The sequence below is a fragment of the Oryctolagus cuniculus genome, chromosome 3 (assembly GCF_051225735.1).
Source record: "Oryctolagus cuniculus isolate XC-2025 breed Fujian yellow rabbit chromosome 3, ASM5122573v1, whole genome shotgun sequence".
In the NCBI taxonomy this organism is placed as follows: Eukaryota; Metazoa; Chordata; class Mammalia; order Lagomorpha; family Leporidae; genus Oryctolagus; species Oryctolagus cuniculus.
In genome coordinates, this window is record NC_142869.1 from 27,622,052 (window position 1) to 27,638,468 (window position 16,417).

The following is a 16,417-nucleotide window of genomic DNA, read 5'->3' on the forward strand; positions in this document are numbered from 1 at the left end:
GGTGCAGGAGCACAAGGATTTGGGCTATCCTCTGCCTCCTTCCCAGGTGCATAAGCAGGGAACATGATCAGAAGTGGAACAGCTGGGACTCCAACTGGTGCCCACATGGGATGCTGGCATTGGCTTTACACACTATGCCACAGCGCCAGTCCCAGTGTCTGTCATTTTTAAGAAAATGTTTCGTGTTATAGGAAAATTGTGAATAAAGTACAGATTTTCCACTTGGCTCACACAGCTTATATTATTGTTAACATCTTGCACTAGTTAGAATTAATGGAGCAACACATTCTAATTTTATTTTATTTTAAATTTTATTTAGAGTAGAGGGTAAGAGCAAGAGTGAGGACAAGAGAGAGAAGATAGATGTTCCCCCAAATGACCAGGGTACCCTTTCAATTCTGAAGCCAAGAGCCAAGAATGAAATGCAGATATCCCATGTTGGAAGCAAGAACTCAATTTCCCGACCATCCCTGCTGCCTTGCCTGGTCTGCATTAGCGGAAGCTAGAGTGAAGAGCCAGAACCAGGAGCCAGAATCAGGATCAAACCTCGGCACTCTAATGTGGGATGCAGGATTCTTAACTGCTGGGCTGAACACCAGCTCCCATACTCTAATTTTAGTATTTACTTTTCACTTATTAGTTGGAATACTTTATAAAGGCATGCTGCCTTATATGCACTGAATGTTTGTATCCCACAAGGCTAAATGTCGAAGCCTAATCTCCAGAGGGATGGAATTTGAGATGGCACTTTGGGGAGGTGATTCCATCATGAGGGCAGAGCTCTCAAGGATGAGAACAGTGCCTTTGTAAAAGAGAACCCAGCAACATCCCTGTTCTGTTCTGCCATGTAAAGACCCAGCAAAAATCCTTCTGTGAACCGGCAAGCAGGCGCTCATCGGACACTGAGCCTGCTGGTGCCTTGACTCTGGACTCACAACCTGCAGAACTGTGAAAAATAGGTTTTTGTTGTTTATAAGCCACACAGTCTGTGAGATTCTTAATAACATCCCAAATGGACTAGATACTGCCTTTAATGTATTATGTATTCAGTGATGTTACCACAAACACAGGAAATTGATGAATGTCTTGTTATTTTATTTCACATACACTTTTTCCAAAAAAATGAATTAGACTGATGGATAATTAATATGATTTTATAATTTATAATTTATTTAATTAATCTGTGGTAATTAAAATTTCTTTTGACATTCAGATTGCCCCATCGTTGACCAGGCAATGTCTCTCTTAACTGATTGACCTCTTTTGCTGTGATCTTAGTAATTTGTGCTATTTTCCTCATTCTCTACCACAGCAGCAGTTTTTAGGCTTGTTTTATATGGTTTCTTCTCTACACACATATAAGAAATTTATCTAAGAAGTAATGTTTTCTTTTAGTGTGCAAGTGAATTTAAGATCACAATCTAGGTTCTAAAATTCTGATGAATACATAATAAGGGCCAGGTAGTTGGCTGTTCCTCTGCATGAACTTCCTTCAGACTGAATTCACTGTCTCATCCTACTTATACATGAGTTACTCTGCATATCCACTTTATAATCTTCATTACTTCTAACACTCGAATCTTTATGAAACTTCCATTGTCACACCTTGAACACTTCATTGCCTTCACTCCTTTACCTGTCTGTTTTCCATATTGATTGTGCACTTCCATGGACCTAGGTCATGTTTTATGCATCCCAGAAAATATCATAGCTTCTTATATGTTTGTAAGTGTAGTTTGGTGGATGAATGAAGTCAAGATGTGAAAAAGATGCTATTTTCAGAAGTTATCTGAGGGCCGGCCGCTGTGACACAGTGGGTTAATCCTCCGCCTGCGGCACTGGCATCCCATAAGGGTGCTGGTTCTAGTCCCAGCTGCTACTCTTCTCATCCAGCTCTCTGCTATGGCCTGGGAAAGCAATAGAAGATGGCCCTGACTTCTGGCTTGAGATCAGCACAACTCCGGCCATTGTGGCCATTTGGGAGTGAACCAGTGGATGGAAGACTTTTCTATCTCTCCCTTTCACTGTCTGTAACTAAACCTCTCACATAAATAAATAAAATCTTTAAAAAAAAAAGAAGTTATTTTAGGGAAGCTGGTCCAGTGGCGTAGCGGGTAAAGCTGCCGCCTGCAGTGCTGAAATCCCATATGGAAGCCGGTTCAAGTACCGGCTATTCCACTTCAGTCCAGCTCTCTGCTGTGGCCTGGGAAAGCAGGAGAAGATAGCCTAAGTTTGGGCCCCTAAGGCCACGTGGGAGACCTGGAAGAAGCTCCTGGCTTCTGGCTTCAGAACAGCTCAACTCAGGCAGTTTCGGTGATTTGGGGAGTGAACCATCAGATGAAAGACCTCTCTCTCTCTGCCTCTGCTTCTCTGTAACTCTGTCTTTCAAATAAATAAATAAATCTTAAAAAAAAAAGTCATTTTAAAATCAATAAACTTTGTATCCCATAAATAATGTATATACTGTGTTAAATGATACTATAATGATTTCTCCACTGTAAAGTTCTGTTAGGAGGAAAACTGGAGGGAAATGTTTGCAGATAAAGTATACTTGAGACTGCAGAAAGCGTACACATGAACATTTCTACATAAATGCAACTCTCAGAAATCATGGCAAAAGAAACTGCAAATGTTAATCAGAAATAGATGTGGGCAATATATGCCAGAATATAGAATAACTTTTTTTTTAAACTTTTATTTAATGAATATAAATTTCCAAAGTACGACTTATGGATTACAATGGCTTCCCCCCCATACCGTCCTTCCCACCCACAACACTCCCCTTTCCCACTCCCTCTTCCTTCCATTCACATCAAGATTCATTTTCGATTATCTTAATATACAGAAGATCAGCTTAGTATACATTAAGTATGGATTTCAACAGTTTGCTCCCACACAGAAACATAAAGTGAAAAATAATAGATGATTTTTTTTAAATGATGATGAAATCAGAGCAGACCTATTGTCATGTTTAATCCCAGTGAGAGTCAAGTTGGGAATTGATAATTTCTTTTTTTTTTTTTTTTTTTTTTTTTTTTTTTTTTTTTTTTACAGAGGATCAGTTTAGTATGCATTAAGTAAGGATTTCAACAGTTTGCACCCCCATAGAAACACAAAGTGAAATATATTGTTTGAGTACTCGTTATAGCATTAAATCTCAATGTACAGCACATTAAGGATAGAGATCCTACATGAGGAGTAAGTGCACAGTGACTCCTGTTGTTGACTTTACCAATTGACACTCCTGTCTATGGCATCAGTAATCTCCCTATGCTCCAGTCATGAGTTTCCAAGGCTATGGAAGCCCTCTGAGTTCTCCGACTCTTATCTTGTTTAGACAAGGTCATAGTCAAAGTGGAGGTTCTCTCCTCCCTTCAGAGAAAGGTACCTCCTTCTTTGATGACCTGTTCTTTCCACTGGGATCTCACTCACAGAGATCTTTTGCCAGAGTGTCTTGGCTTTCCATGCCTGAAATACTCTCATGGGCTTTTCAGCCAGCTCCGAATGCCTTTAGGGCTGATTCTGAGGCCAGAGTGCTATTTAGGACATCTGCCATTCTATGAGTCTGCTGAGTATCTCACTTCCCATGTTGGATCACTCTCCCCTTTATTTACTCCATCGGTTAGCGTTAGCAGGTACTAGACTTGTCTATGTGCTCCCTTTGACTCCCAGTCCCTCCACCATGACCAACTGTGAACTGAAATTGATCACCTGGAACAGTGAGATGGCATTGGTACATGCCACCTCGATGGGATTGAATTGGAATCTGTTAATGAACAACTTAATACATTATCCCTCTTAGTAGTTTTTTTATCTGTTCTACTTAATATGACTGGTTTAGTTCTGTAATTGATGCACAGTTATTCTTAAGTGTTGAAAATTAACTGAAATGTGATCCCTGTTGAACATGGGAGTAGAATAACTTTTTAACAAGATAAATAGATGCTTAAATCATAAAATTTTAAAATAGATGGTTTATTTTTAAAGAAATGAAAGGATATAAATTATCTCTCAGGTCATTATAAATCTTATTGGTTGAGACCTCCCTCATCTTTTTAGGCCAGTCTTCTAGTTAGACTAAGATTGGAAATGATGGGGTTAATTTGGTGGAATTAGATTTTGAATTTAAAAATGTGTGAAGCATGTAGCAGCTACTTTTGAGATAGAGTCTCATTTAGCTGATATTTTTGTAGTAAAGTAGCCTTAGGAAGATAATTATTCTTAAATCATAATTTTATACTGTTTGTTGGTGAATCTACCCAGGGAAGTAAGTGTGATTTTTTTTTAAGAAAATATTTTTTTTTTTGACAGGCAGAGTGGACAGTGAGAGAGAGAGACAGAGATAAAGGTCCTCCTTTGCCGTTGGTTCACCCTCCAATGGCCGCCGCGGCCAGCGCGCTGCGGCCGGCGCACCGCGCTGATCCGATGGCAGGAGCCAGGAGCCAGGTGCTTTTCCTGGTCTCCCATGGGGTGCAGGGCCCAAGCACCTGGGCCATCCTCCACTGCACTCCCTGGCCACAGCAGAGGGCTGGCCTGGAAGAGGGGCAACCGGGACAGAATCCGGCGCCCCGACCGGGACTAGAACCCGGTGTGCCGGCGCCGCTAGGCGGAGGATTAGCCTAGTGAGCCGCGGCGCTGGCCAGAAAATATTTTAAAGTATTTGAATTTTAAGTCCAGATATAAGTTTCATTTAAAAAAAATGTTGTTTTTTAAAATTTTTATTTGAGACTTTCCCATTCATTGGTTCACTCCCCAAATGCCTACAATGGCAAAAGCTGGGCAACATGGAAGCCTGGAACTGGGAACTCATTCTAAGTTTTTCATGTGTTTGGCAGGAATCCCAGTACAGGAGTCATTACTGCTTCCTCACTGCTGCTTCCAAGGGTCTGCATTGACAGGCAGCAGTAGTCAGGAGCTTCAGCTGAGAATCAAACCCAGACAAAACTCAATGTGGAAATAGAGTGTCTTTCCCACTAGGCTGAATGGCTGCTACATTGTGTTTTTTTTTTAATACTAGTATAAAGCTTTTTAAAAAAGAATTTTCTCCTTTTTTGTCTGGTTAACTTTGGGCAACTTGTTCACTTTAGTCTCTGTATTTGTAAAACAAAGATACTGCACAAAGTGATGCAATCAACAGATGACAATAGGCATTAAAAATGTCTTCCACAGAGAAAACACTAAGCATGAATTACTATAATTATTAAAAACAGAAAACAGCTTCTTGGAAACTTGTGACTTACACAGGAATTCTTACACATTAAAACATTTTAGGGTCGGCGCTGTGGTGTAGTGGGCTAAGCCTCTGCCTGCAGCCCTGGAATCCCATATGGGCGCTGGTTCATGTCCTGGCTGTTCCTCTTCTGATCAAGGTCTCTGCTATAGCCTGGGAAAGCAGTGGAAGGTAGCCCAAGTGCTTGGCCCCCTGCACCTATGTGAGAGACCCTGAAGAAGCTCCTGAATCCTGGCTTCGGATCAGCTCAATTCTGGCCATTGCGGCCATCTAGGGAGTGAACTTTCGGATGAAGGACCTTTCTCTCTGTCTCTCCCTCTCTCTCTCTGTAAGTCTACCTTTCAAAAAAAAAAATCAAATTTCAATCCACAAGTCCTGGCCTCAGTGTAATGCTGTATTTATAGTCCTGATTATACTCACAGATGTCCCTAGAATGGCTGCTGTACATGTTTGAGTTGCATGTTCAGAGCATCATACGTAACATCAGACTTTGCTGTCACTGGTAGAGATGATTATAACGAGTATTTGTCCTTTGTACTTTAAGGCAGCCTTTGTTTTGTGTTTTAATGGCCAAATGTTTAGACAGATATTAAAAGCAAAGTTTGGCAGTCTTGTCAAATCCAAGCCTGATACTTTGGCTCTTCTGTTTCTGAAATTGCTCACCCTTTTCATTTAAAAATAACAACAGACTAGTCACAAAAGCAGTCACCTCTAACTTCTGAATCCCCAAAGGTCTTTTCCCACATGCTTTTCAGTGGAGACAGATGTTGTCAGACAACATTTTATGAAGGTCCATTTTCCTCTTTTAAATTTTGAGAGGGGAAAAAATCATATTTATAAAAGACCTGAGACATAAAGCTGTCACTCTCAATTGTAGATTGAAATAATATCAAGCAGTTTTCTCCTCTAAGCTTTGGTGATACATAGTTGCTCCTTTGCAAATAGAAAACCATGATTTCATGTATGCTGTGCAGGAAAGCCAGCATGCTACAGAAAAGTTACCATTCTGGATTCGGAAAAACAAGAGAAATTACATAAAGAAAATAAAAAAGTAAAAGCTTGTACAAATACTGAGGGCCTTTTATTAAGCAACATAGGGATTCAGTACTTGAAATAATCCTAAGATTTAGGGATCTTAATGTCCGTGAGATGGGTGATAAAAAAGCACAGATTGATTAGATAATTTACTCAGCCTAACACAGCTAAATGCTGGGACATAAACTCAGGCAATGTATTAATTTTCAAGGGCTGCCATAATGACCAACCGCAGACTGCATGGCTTAAACAACAGATACTTATTTCTTCTCAGTTCTAGAAGTGTGAGATCAAGGTTTGAGTAGGGTTGGTTTCTTCTGAGGCTCATTAGCTGGTAAATGACCAGCTTCTCCCTGTGTCTTCACTTTGTATGTGTCTGTGTCCTAATTTCCTATAGGGATTCAGTGATATTGGACAAGGGACCACCTTAATGATCTCAATGTACCCTGATCACCTCATCACCTCCTTAAAGGCTCTGTTTCCAAATGCAGTCACATTCTCAGCTTTGGGGGCTAGTCTTTCAACACATGCATCAAAAATCAGCGCATAACAGGCAATCTGACTGAGTTCACACCTTAGTGCACTAGGAGTACCAACTGTTTAATTAACCAATTGTATGATCAAATGTATGTGTTTGTTACCCTCCCTATAATACAATTATGTTTTGCAAATACTTCCAAAATTTCACTAATGATATGAATGAGAAACTGATAATATCTTTTAGATTTAATATTTAAGCATATAGCATGAATTTGTCCTGATATGCAGAAGAGGAAAGTAAGGTTAGATTACTTATACAAGGTCAATAAGTAATGGAGACAAAAGTTAACCAGAAGGCAGCATCCAAATATTTTAAGCATTTGGCTTTCTTGTGCTAACCAGTTTGTTCTCTTTGGAGAATATTCATCACCATATGCACAAAGCAAATAAAAATGTCAATACTTTGATTCATGTGTAGTTTCAGTTGTATTAAATTGTTGACAAGCAACAATTTTTAATTTAAGTTGTATCTATACCTAAATAAAGTTTAAAGTTGCCCAGATATTCTTATGACTTAAGAATTTATGCAGTATGTCTGATTTCAGTTCAAAGTTGATCTCACAAATCACTGGAGCTTAATGTGTGATTTTGACAGGAAAAAGTCAGCTCAATCATATATTTTCATTATTTGCTGATGGTTGTAAAATATCAGTTTGAAACTGAGGTTTAAAAAAAGCAATTCTGCCTGTTTGAAATAAAGAAAATAAAGTTTCATTTACATATATACTTAATTATAGTGGATTTAATTTTTAATATCATGATTTTATTAAAAGCAAAATGTGTAAAAATGAGTTACATGTGTGATGATATAAAGGAATCTACACAAGCTCCCAACTTAACTTGTATAACCTATTAAAATTTTAAGGCAAATTAAATTTAGTTGAGTTCAGTGGAGACAAAAGCAATTCATGAATTAGCACTCAGAAGCAGGAGAAATACAAAGATTTCCACTGAGCAACAGGGCAGGCATTATCTATGGACAGCAAAATAAATGCCATAGAAAAAGAACTTGATTGGTTATAGCTCAGTCTGTGCCTTCCTTAGGCCTGGTGTGATGAGGCATTTGCCTTACTTGGACATAGCCAGAACAGTTGGTAGTCTGTGATTGAAGTTCAATTATTATGATTGATTGAGACTCAACTAGATGAATATGAGGGTCTGTCAAAAAGTTCATAGAAAAATAGAATCTTTTAATTTCAAAATCTACATGTAATTTCTATAATATATATTTTACATGAACTTTTTAAAGACCTTTGTGTGCCTGGATTTCAACATTTTTTTGTACCAAAATGAACTTATCTTTTAATTTCATTTTCTATGAACTTTTTGGAGTTCCCTGAATGTTCTTATGTTAGTTGGCCATTTGTTCTCATTCTAAGTTAGGTTGCAATTTGCTATTTAGGAATTCGGAGTACAGAGGTAGTTTTAGAATAAATTTAGTCTAATAAACCTAACTCTAGTGTAACTATTCTGTGATGCAAAGATAATGTCTGGGGATGAAGAGCTTATGGGAATGTAGACTTGAAGGGGTACTATTAAGAATTTTCCAGACAGTGGTGGAAAATACAGGATAAAGAAAAAAAAAAGATGATTAATCATGGAGGTATTACTTTAGCAGGCCCTTTTTCAATGGAACAAAAGTCATTTACTACTAAGAAGCCATGGATTGAGAGCTAAGCAGTCAGTGATTGAATGGTCCACATATTCTTAGAAACTAGAGATTGTAGCAGCTTTAGCGCTGGAGAGACTGGCTAAGAGTTTGCAGTTTTCCAAAGATACCTTGAACCAAATTTTCTACTCCTTGAATGCTATTTTATGGTGTGTATAATGAGCATGGTTTCTACTCTACCACAGTCAGGTACATGACATTTCACATTACTCTATTTTCCCAAAGCTAATTAGATCAGACCTTGAATTCCACTTTTCAGGTGGCATAATCATCTGAGTTTAAAGACAGTGGGAACACTAAAAACGGAATTCCAAAGCAAAACACACTATCTCTACAAGCAGGAGGAATATGTAATGTTTGCTACATGCTTATTAATTTTTTCTGATAGACTTTTTAATAATGTGTCATAGCCGATCATAGTCACTGCTTTATATATTCCTATGCATGGTATGAGGAGCAGAGAGAGAAATTAATTTCCTAGGGACACTTAATCGAAAGCTTACTGATAGAAGGACTACAGTTTGCCACTGCATTTGTCACCCTCCGAGAACACTTGCATTCTGTAGTGAATACTAATAGAAGGGACTTTCTACCACCTTTTGGCCTCCCTGTTGTCAATGTAGTTCTCAGTCCCCTACTCTTCTCTCTGATAACTTGACCCTTTACGGACCATCACTAATCACTGTTTTAATTGTGGAGGTCTGATCTGGTGGAATGTGTTAGTATTATTTGTAGACAATATGTAATTGGGTATGAGCACATAGGACACTGGAGTAGAACTTAGGAGTTCAAAACTATTTTGACTTGTTAGAGTGGTCTTAACAAAAATAAATAGGCATACTTTCAAAGAGATACTTTTACTAAAGAAAAATAACAAATGAATGGCATGTGAAATTTGAGTAGGAAAAACCTAGGAACCAGGTTTAGCTGAGAATGTGTGATTGCTTCTAATGTGCATAAAATTGTTCCCAAACACTGATTAAATATTCAGGAATTATGAGGTACTTCAATCACTTAAAGTTAAGGTAGATAAAGGCGCATTTAGGGAGCTATTCTGCATCTGCACTAGGAAGGAAATTAGAGAAAATCAACAACAAAAAAAAGAATAATGGATTGCTTTCAAATACAACAATAATTATTAGTTATAAGAGTTGTGAAATGAAATTCAAATTTGGAACTAATAAGGATTGACTTCTGGAATAATCTGGAAATAAAAATTTAACCCTGCAAACTGTTAGAATCTCATCTAATTGTTGAATGATATTCATTGAAAATCCCAGGAAGTTTATAACTACAGATTTCACATTTTGCCTGAAATATTATACATAATAAATGGTTATAAAATTTCTTTTCTCTTAGAAAAAATTCATATTCTCTCATACCCTCCCAGGTTATTGCTTATATGGTGTGTGAAATTGATCAGATTTTATATATATTTTCCTTTGTGTGTGTGTGTCTTCCATTGTTAAATGCCATAAGCAAAAGAAATTCACCTTTGGGTTAGAAGCCTTTTGAAGCATTTAAGGCTGTAATAATCTTCAGTTGTACTTGCTCCTTAAACAAAGCAGCTGTAGATGCACACATTGGCAGTAGAAATCAGTTTACTGACCTTAAACCTCATGGTGGATGATATGTCTTTACATAGATAGTCATTCTTCGGTTGACAAATAGGCTGCACTTCTGGAACTAAACTCTTCCGGATCCAGAACCAGAGACAGTGCTTTCTCCTTGCTGGGCATCCTGATGATTTCTGTTTACTACCATGGTCCTTGAGGAAAAAGCATGATTATGCTGTTCAAACATTGTTTTTATTAGCAGACAGTTCATAAAATCATTTTCCATGAAATACAATATCTAAAGAGACCTTCAGCATTGCCTTCCACTTTTCAAATTCACTGTATTCAATAGCTTTTATTGAATAGCTGAGCAGTAAGTGCCAGGGTTTGTATGAAGAGCTATAATATACACAGAGTACAAGAAACCATTTATGAAATTTATAAATACATTGAAAATCTTAGAGGTAAGATGCAGACATGGCAGAGAGATTAAAAACAATAGTTCTTATGTAATGATGTTGTAATTTGATTTTCAACTCAGATTATCTGCAGACAGTTCAGCTGCCTGGCTATTATAAAATATAATATTTATAATTACTAGCATCTATTTGAAAACTTTATTTTTCCAGACACTTTTCCTATATCTTCCAATCATATTACAATGGCTATGTAATAGAAATATTGCTATCTCTTTTGCTAAAGTTTCAGAAACTCTAACTCAATGAGAATGAACAACCTCATCCAGGTTGTAACACAACTGAGTACAAAGGCTAGATTTTGAGTTTAGTTTTGCCTGGTAAACAAATCATATTTTCCATTATACTTTTCTACAGGCTAAATCCATACTTTTAAAAGTTATTTGTGTTTTTATAAAAAGTTCTGAAATAGGGTCCGGCACTGTGTTGTAGTGGGTAAAGCCGCCGCCTGCAGTGCTGGTGTCCCATATGGGCACCAGTTAGAGTCCTGGCCACTCTACTTCCTGTCTAGCTCTCTGTTATGGCCCAGGAAAGCAGTAGAAGATGGCCCAAGTCTGTGGGCCCCTCTACCCACGTGGGAGACCAGGAAGAAGCTTCTGGTTCCTGGCTTCCAATCAGTGCAGCTCTGGCTGTTGAGGCCATTTGGGGAATGAACCAGTGATAGAAGACCTCTCTCTTTCTCTCTCTCTCTCTCTCTGCCTCTGTTTCTCTGTAACTCTGTCTTCAAATAAATAAATAAAATAAATCTTTAAAAAATTCTGAAATAGTAACAGCATTCTGCTACTCAGATTGTTTCTGATGATTGAAAGGCCGTTAGAAATGGCCACTAGTGTTAACTCCCATGGTTAGCCATGTTCTTGTCAGGTTTTACAACACTTGACTCATAGCTTAAGATATCTCTTGACTTATACCCAGATTTGCTAACATTTGATCAAAGCATGTTATTCACTCTGTTTTATCATCATACAATCCTTCTATTGTTGTTTCCTGTAATTTTATTTGCAATCATTGCACGTTGTAATTCATGGTCAGCAGTGGAGTTTCATTTTGAGATGTTTAAAAAGATATTTGCTCATAGAAAGGTTTGAAGAATACCTAAAAATATGACTGCGAATATGAGCAAACAGAAAAGAGACATTAAAATGAAGGCACAACGTGTTTGCTGTTACATATAAGAATTGTATGTTTATCTCCTTTAATTCAAAAATCTTTTGTATCCATGAATATCTCTACATATAAATGTTGATCTCAGAGATTGGTTAACATAATTTCTGTCCAGTTATTTGTACCTATTCTCTGGAAAGAAGAATATAAGGGACAGTGTGAATAGGGGTCTCACTATCATTATCAACAATTCACTGTGGCTGGTTTTGTTCAAAGTTGCTTGGACATATTCCTTTTTGGCATCAATTTAGAATGATATCCAGGGTTCATATAACAAAAGGGTGTTTGTTAAGGTAAGGTTTCAGTTACACATACTACTTTTCACCACCAGGGAGTAATATACAGAATGAATACCAAAAGACACCAATTCCTCCAGTCTCAGAATCTTTGCCAGGGAATAGCTGTTACTTTTAATCTGACCCTCTATGAAGGTAATAAAAGTATTTCTAAGGATAATTTAATATATTGTTCTGGAATGAGAAGTTTCTATGTAATATAAAGCAATTAATTGAAATATAAATACATTGAATAAAATGTGAATGAAAAATGTACTGATTTGTATTTTACTCTTTTCCTGTGGCTAAAAAGTCACTTGAATTCCTCTTCTATAGTAGTTAACCGTTTTCTGTGTGTTCATAGTTGTTCTCACATCCCATCTGTCATACATTTTGGAGCCCTTAATATTTACAGCTTCTGCTAATGTCTGTTCCAAATGCCATGCTAAGTGCTACATCTTTATCTGCTGATAGCTAGAAAGATTTCTCCATCTAGTAATCACTGAAAAATTGCTATTAATATCGCTTTTTTGCTCTGAAACTTTTCTTTGACTCAAATGTGCTTCATCTGCATTTTCTCGGCTAATCCCATTAATGTGTTCCTCCATCCCACCATAATCCAATGAATTTCTAGTTCTTGATAAGGGGAGCCACCTCCTATGCAAGATTGGAGGATTGTTAAGAGAAAGGATGCATGTTATGACATATTCTAGATAAAATATTAATAATATTGCCTCTATTTCCAGTGTTGGCTTTCATGCTATCATTGTGTCCCAAAGCATTCCATAATTATGTACAAGTTAAAGGATTATTCTTAGAAAGAAATGAATTTTACTTTTCAGAACAAATAATGTCAGAATGTAGTTATTACCTAATTTCTAAGAATACAAAGAAGTAATAGCTCAACCACCAGCACAGAGGTTGAAGGAGGAATTGTAGAACTCTAGGCTAAATTCTTTGGGGCAGGTACAATTTCAAATAAATGTGGTGTACAAACACCGCTTGACACTACTGACCTCTCATATTTCTTTTCTATCACCCTAAGCAATCATCTCTTCACCTACAGGCACTCAGTGTCCCAGGAATACCCAAGCGGCTCATAGTTCCCAATGTGATGCCAGAAATGAGTAATTGCAGATGTCCCTTGTGTCTTCATATCTTTCTTTGCTCCATTAGAATTTTACTCTTCTAGGTTTCTGTTGGCAGCATGGTCATCTCTAAAATTGTGAGAACAGAAGCAAGAATATAAAGAATAATTTTGTGTCATAAAGCGAGCAAGATTTATCAAATAAAATGTTTTATACTATCACTGTGGATCTATTTGTACAAAAAATTAGGATAGCCAGGTTCAATTTTAGAACTTTTAGACTTTTCAGGGATATGGTGGAATGGAGAGAGATGGCCCACAGCCTGGGGCTTCTCCCCTATCCAGTTCTAACTGCCTCATAAGAGATCTTGCCGGAAAGTAGTGTGCATTCTGAACCACACATCCAGGATCTGTCCACTTTCCTTGGAAATATCTGCACCTGGACCACCTGTCCTTACTAGATGTATGCATGTTGTGGGAACACTCTTTTTTTTTTTGAAAGATTTATTTATTTATTTGAAAGGCCAAGTTACAGAGAGGCAAAGGCAGAGAGAGGTCTTCCATCCGCTGGTTCACTCCCCAAATGGCTACACTGGCCAGAGCTGCACCCATCTGAAGCCAGTAACCAGGAGCTTCTTCCAAGTCTCCCACCTGGGTACAGGAGCCCAAGGACTTGGGCCATCTTCTGCTGCTTTTCCAGGCCACAGACGAGAGCCAAATCAGAAGTGGTGCAGCTGGGACTCGAATTGGCTCCCATATGGGAGGTGGCACTGCAGGCAGTGGCTTTACCTACTATGCAACAGTGAAGTCACCGATGGCACATTCTGCTCTCTGGGGACTGAACTGGGAAAAAGGATCTCAGGCCTAGATGAGGACTTGGGGTTACTTAGGAAGATAATGCTGAAATCACAGAGATTGGAACATAGTCTAGAAGGAGAGGTTGGCCTTTTGCTTTTACCCAAAGTTTGATCATTGTAAAGGATTAGGCCAGGAAAGGGCCAGCATGCTCAACAAATACTTGTTGGTTTCTTATTGATAGTGTTCTAGGCACATGGAATAAAAAGTGAGCAGCTCAGTGTACTTTTCCAGCTATATTCTGGACATGGGAAGCACATATTATAAATGCTAATTGTGACAACCATATCAGTTATATGTTAGAAGGTAAAAAGTACTGTAAAATTTAGAGCAGGGAAAATATTCAATAGATGAAGCAGAGCTGGCTTTAACTGGAAAAGTAATATTTGAGCAAGTTAAAGGCACTGAGGGAGTTATTCAATATATCCAAGATATAGAGAAACACAGACCCTCAAGGCTGTAGTGAACACCTGGAGATGGCATCACACTTGACAACAAGGAAACTCATATAACTGGAATACAGAGAGCAAGGCAGAGAGTTAAAAGGGGAAGTAAGAAGAACTGACAATCAGAATCTATTGTGCACTGTTCTTTAACAGAAATATAACAACAATACAAATGTAAATAAAAAACATTGCATAGCCACCATAAGGTAAAAAGAAATAGGTAACGTCAATAACTACATTACAGAACATTAAATTTCAGGCATTATTTCAACATATAGTTTTTGATTCCCATAGTGCATTTTATAATTGTGTTACATCTCAATTCATTTTAGTTAAGATTTCCATTGCTCAGTAGCCAAATACAGATAATGGTCTTTGAACAGTAGAGAAATACATGACTTTCTCTATTGCTGAGTGACTTGGGAGACATTTCAGGGTTTTAAGCATTGAATTGTCATGATTTATTTGTGTTTTAAAATAATCAAGGCAAGACAAAACTGAGAATACACCATAAGAGTTCAGAAATAGATTCAGGGAGGCCTACTGGACAACTCCAGATATGAGTGGTGGTGCTCAGATGATCACAATGGATGCCACAACAGGGGGTTGAATTTCAGATCACATAGAAAGCAGTCCAAACAGGATGGGTCATATTTGGTGTTTGAGAGTGGCATCCAAAATGACTTCAGGAGCTAGGACTGGAAACCATGCAGTGTGGATTGATTTCAGTGAAGATAAGGTTTTTGGAGAGACTGGGAAATACAGAAGTTCCGTTTTCAACAGGTATAACTCAATTAATGCTGCATATCCTAGTGAGGTTGTTGAATAGGCAGTTGATGTGAATTGGAACTTTAGGAGATTAAGCTCCTAAAATAATAAAATGGGGAGATAAAAACTGGGATAGTCAGCCTTGAAACTGGGTAAGGTCATCAAGGGAGTGAGAAAAAGAACAATATCAAGAACGGAGCAATGGGGCATCTGGAATTAAAAGATTTAGAATGACATGAAATGAAGTACTTCCGAGCATTTATATATTTTTAGATTTTTTTTACTTGATATGTGTGTGTGTCCATAACTGTCATGGTGAGCTCGCCTCTTTTCTGAAAACTTATAAGTTATATGAAACTCAAAATCTTTTTTTATAAACCTTCACATCTCACAAACCTTCAAGTAATTAACTAATACTATAGACAAATATAAGTAGTAGGGAGTAAAAAAAATAAACTATGGTTGTAAAGGATTTGTAGGCAGGAATCAGTTTTGAATGTGTGTTGTTTATGTGTTCTCTAGGAATGTACAGGGAATATGTTCTTTGATAAGCTTAGCACTAAACCTATTCTAGCATGATTTTAAAATTTTATTTACTTATTTGAGAGGCAGAGAGTGAGAGAAAGAGGGAAATCTCCTATTCACTGGTTACCTGTCTAAATGACTGCTAAACTGGGCTAGGCTGGGACTGCAATCCAGGTTCCCTATTTGGATGGCAAGAATTCAATGACCTAAGCCAACCTTGTTAACTCCCAAGGTCAATATCAGCAAGAAGCTGTAGTCAGCAGTCAAAGCAAGAAATGAAACCCGCATATTCCAATGTGGAGTGCAGATGTCTTTAATTGATAGACTAAACTTTTGTCCAGCAGCATCAATATAATCCTCAGTCTACAAACTAATGCTGCTTTATTTTACTTATGGTAGTTTACCAATTTGTTTTTTCCTGTAAAGTTTGATTGATGGTTAGGTGTACTTATCTCACTGTAGTCACCATAGAATGATACCTGTAGTCTTCAAATCTCAGGTGTAAAAGATAGCTAATAAAATATTCATTATTTTATTGTAAGCATATCTGTGACTTTCCAAAAGACATACACCTTATGCTTCAAATGAGATTCTATCCCTATGGAATCTTGGATTATAAAGTTAATATAAATGTGAAGATGATGTAGAATTCAAATATGGTGTGGAAATTAGTGTACTTAAACTTTAAACTTGAAGTTATAATTAAATTGCTGACTTTTATCTAATTGACTACCTGGAAGGCCAACAAGTTAGCTATAATTTTTTAACACCTACAACTGTTTGTGTCTTTT

The 16,417-nt window shown here is 37.5% G+C and overlaps 1 protein-coding gene across 4 annotated transcripts in view; it reads left to right on the forward strand.

The window, feature by feature from the left end:
* ERBB4 (erb-b2 receptor tyrosine kinase 4) overlaps positions 1-16,417 on the forward strand; it is a 1,252,881-nt gene that overhangs the window by 636,100 nt on the left and 600,364 nt on the right. The gene's annotated exons all lie outside the window — the stretch shown is intronic.